This window comes from Chiloscyllium plagiosum, unplaced genomic scaffold (genome assembly GCF_004010195.1).
Source record: "Chiloscyllium plagiosum isolate BGI_BamShark_2017 unplaced genomic scaffold, ASM401019v2 scaf_6232, whole genome shotgun sequence".
In the NCBI taxonomy this organism is placed as follows: Eukaryota; Metazoa; Chordata; class Chondrichthyes; order Orectolobiformes; family Hemiscylliidae; genus Chiloscyllium; species Chiloscyllium plagiosum.
The window spans coordinates 25,361-29,781 of record NW_025213291.1 but is presented as its reverse complement, the minus strand read 5'-3'; the positions used below and the strand labels follow the sequence as shown (position 1 = coordinate 29,781).

Here is a 4,421-nt window from a genome sequence, read left to right as displayed (position 1 = left end):
CACGGAAACGCTATCCTCAATAGCAGGCAGTGAAAGGATTACAAGACGCAAATTAAACAGTTTCGATAAGTGATACAGGGGACTGGGAAGATAAGTATTATAAACTGTGAACAACAAAGTTCTGGAGCACAACACTTACATTCAAAGACCGAAAACATCCAGGTCCTGATTAATCAGATTGCATTGTGGTGCTTTTCTGCAAAACATCCACTTGCAATGTCCTACAAAAGAGTGACAAAACCCTTCCCTCTCAGCCCAGGAGAGAAAATCCGAAGGGATGAACCTTTGCTGATTTTCTGAAGATTCACAAAGCTAAGACTGGGTTTTGGTGATTGCTTCCTTTCCACTCCCAGGAGCCGCAGTGGTTGAGGCGGTGAGTTGGGGAAACTAAACTGTGCCCGTGAGCAGCGTGTGGGGCTACTTCAGCTTCCCCTCATCTGACAGCGCTGTGACTTTACTCCGAAGTTCTCAGGGACATTGACTGACGCGAGACAGTGAAAAGATTCCCATCCCCACAGATCGGGAATTCAAACCGTATGCCGGCTTCAGGACAATGAGAAAGATTAATTTGGGTGTGTGAAGAAGCTGTGAGCTGCATTTAAAACAGGTAGGTGGAGTCAGATGCGTCATCCATTGCGCCCCGGCCCTGTGCGTATCTAACGCCACCATGCTGCAGAGTTCTGACGTTATCACGGACATGCGCAGCAATGGGAACCTTCATAAGGTGAACAACCAAAGATAATCACCGTCACTGATTCCCTTCCACAGGCCCAACTTTGTGAAGCAGTATCTTTCACTGGCAAAGGAAACACCCTTGTCCTCAGGTGCCTGCTTCATTTCGATCACGATTTCATGCCCCTCACTGTTCTAATCTCATTTCCAAACACTTTGCTCACAGCCTCAAACGAAGTTCTGTGGGTATCTGCTTGTTCCACCCGAACAGGCAGTGGGTTGCAGATTGCCACCAGTCCCAATGTGAGTGAAATACTTTTCCCCCTCCACTGATTTGAATCTTAAAGAATCTTTTCGACGACATTTCTCATTTTGTAGTCGGCAGGGTTCACACCTGCGTGGGGAAACCGCAATGGATTTCAAGTCCATCGCATTAACCACTCGGCCCACGAATACAGAACCACACTGACAACTTTACTTCCCAGGTCTGTCTGCCTGTGGAGCTGAGAAAGAGTGAATCATCGCAGAGTTTGTTTGAATCCAATCGCTTCACCGTGATTCGAAAGGGTTAAATATCTGCACATGGCGAGTCTAGGTGTTTCATCCCAAAAGGTGAAATGAACTTTCCGTTAAAAACAAAACTAGAAATTGCAGGAGGAACTCAGCAGGTCAGGCAACATCTGTGGAAAGAGAATCAGAGACAAGATTTCAAAATTCTGTTTTCTCCGACACGTAATGTCAAACCTGCCGAGTTTCTCTTTTTGTCTCGGCCTCTCAGCATCCGCAGTCCCTTACGTTCGACATTAATTCAATTCAGAAACCCCTTTGTGGAGAGGATTTCCGTTTGGGGAACATTTTCCTGACCCCATTAAAAGCGTTCGGCTTCGAAGCCAAGAAGACACACCGCCTCTGGGTGGGCTCGAAACACCAACCTTTCGGTTAACAGCCGAACGCGCTGACCAATTGCGCTACAGAGACAGGCGATGTTGTACGCTGCACCATCACTTAGGGAAGGCTATTAGTGAATTCATAATTCAGTTTCCCCGCCAAGAATTACAATTGTTGCCTACCGCGCAGTCTTGCGAGAGATCCCGGCTTTCTTAACGTGACTTGTGCAAAAATGCCCGACTAAACTTCTCAAAAAGAACCTTCATTAAACGAGGCTGGGCTCCCTGGAGTACGAATGGGACAGGAAGTGAAATGATTGTCGACAGCATTGAACAGGTTGACGTGTTGACTTCCCTAATTTTCTTATCCCTATGCCAATTGGCACGTGGCTTGGGCAGTAATGTTATTACACACACTGGAGCAGTGGGATTTGAACCTGAGCCTCAGGGCTGTATGGGAGACTACAGCTTCACCACAAAATAAAAACTCGAGTAGATAGGTCCTCTTCTATTGAATGAGAGGAAACAGCTTCCCCCTCAACATGAGACACGACCACTGTACCCTCCGTGCCCATTACAGTAAATTGAGCCGCCTCCTGTTGAATGAATGAGTGGGAACCCCTCTCCAAGCTCCAAGAAGCGGGGGGCCCGGCTGGAAGCTGGATTTGCTCAAGACTTGTATCTATTAACTTATTTAAATGGTACCTACTGTATGGGAGTATGGTTTATATTAAAACCGGAGGATCATGTCAGGGTGTTTGTTTATATTGAGCAGTTGTAGTTGGTAAAATACACTCCCTGGAGGAGCACCTTCTATGATGCTGCATTTCTTGCCTTCTGCCCTTCCCCCATTTGTTACCTCTCATCTCGATTTTACATTTTCAGTCAAATTTAATTTCACATTAATCAGCCTTGGTATTCACTGTATTATTAATTAATCTGTTGTATTGTTGTAAAACAAAATTAATGATGTAATTTCATTTATGTTGTCTGAGTTTGACATTGAATGTGCAGGTGTGAATGCCAGTAAGTTGTAAAAATAAATCAAGAACTTGTGCTTTTTACACAAAAAGACGAGTTCAATGGTATTACTGGCATTGTCTCCTTTGAGGATGATGATTATAGTCTGACCACCAAACCATTTCATGCAGTCACCCAGTTTAATTAAAGTCTTTTGGAAAATAACTCTGGCAGGCAAAGATTTATACAACCCAAAATACGGTTGGTAATCATGTCTATTCTTATCTTTTAAGCCGGAACAGATGGCATTGCGTGGCAGTTTGAGACTGAAACTTCGCTGGAAAGAATGTAGATTGATGAGGGAAGTGAAAATGGCAGAGTCTCGGGCCACAAACTATCAGTCTGGCTTGATTGCATGAGTGGTCGTTCTTCAAAAGCACTTCCAAGTCATGACCTCAACCATCAAGTACAGACAAGTGTGAACACAGGATTCCGACTGCAAGATATATCGCATTGTTTCTTTGTTATTGACCAAAATGCTGGAAATCACTCCTGAACATTCTTGCAGTCCACACGATATTTGTGAAGCAATTTAAGAGGCAATTCAGCACCACCTTTTCAAGGTCAGTTTGGGAAGAGTTGTTGGCACAGCCAATGATATTCACATCTCATGAAATAGTAAGCAAACAGCCCACGGTGTTGGGAGGCTGTATGTTACTATGGATAGGGGATTGGCCAACTACCACAGTTGTGGTAAGGGGCATGTTCAGGATGACAACTTGTAACTAGTGGTGTACCACTGGGATCAGCGCTGGGGCCAACATTATTTACAATATATATACGAATTACTTGGATATTGGCATTGGAGGCAGTCCAGAGAAGGTTGACCATGATGATACCAGGGATGGAAAGAATGTGTTATGAGGAGAACTGAAAACGTTGGGCCTGTGCTTATGAGAAGTTAGAAGAATTAGAGGTAACCTTATTGTAACGTACAATATTCTGAGGAGGCTTGACAGGCTCGACGTGGAAAAGTGGGTGAGTCTGGGACCAGAGGAAGTAACCTCCAAATAAGAGATTGCATGTTTAGGACAGATAGGAATTTCTCATGAGGGCAGTAAATCTGTGGAACTTGATACTACAGAGGGCTGTTGAGCCTGGGTTGTTACGTGCATTCAAGGCTGAGATAGTTTTTTTTAATCAGTAAGCGAATTGAGGATTATGGGGAAATGGCAGCAAAATGGAGTAAATGTTTCCCAGAATAATCGTGATCTGAATAAATGGCAGAGTCAACTCAATGGGCTGAATTGAATAGCAAATAGTAAGGTGGAAAAGGATGCAACTGGCAATTACAGACCAGTCAGTGTTGGGAAGCCTAGAAGTTGTAGGGAGTTGGTGGCATTTGGACATTGTTACTGGATTTAATATCTGGAGTTTCAAATTGATGCTGCTATCGCCCCGATGTAATTTGAAATCAATTTATGTATCTGGAATATAAACTTATCGCTGCTTTGGTGATCTTATCAATTGTCATAAGTACCTATCTTGTTCACTAATAACCTTTTTTTAAGGAAGGAAATCTTCAGTCCTTTCCCAGTTTGGTGAATGTGTCACTCTTGATCCAAAGTCATTTGGTTGACTCTTAACTGCCCTCTGAATTGGCGCTTGGTTATTTTTTGGGAGACCAAGTGTCACGTTCCATGAATGAATAAAAAAAATATTCAGGACAAGATTATCAATGTCACTGTCAGTGAAGGGAAGATTGTGATCTCGTGATACTGGTTAAGTAGCCCAGAGATCTCGGTCTTCTGAGAACAAAAATTAAAATCCCATCATGGATGCTAATGGACTTTATTTTCAACGAATAAAAAGATCTGGAAATGAGAGTTTGTCTCTGTACTG

General features: G+C 43.5%; 1 non-coding gene across 1 annotated transcript; it reads right to left on the bottom strand.

Annotated features, from left to right (window-relative positions):
* Window positions 1-1,576: 1,576 nt before the first annotated feature.
* trnan-guu lies at window positions 1,577-1,650 on the bottom strand. Its single transcript has one exon. It is a non-coding gene; the product is annotated as a tRNA-Asn (tRNA).
* Window positions 1,651-4,421: the final 2,771 nt, after the last annotated feature.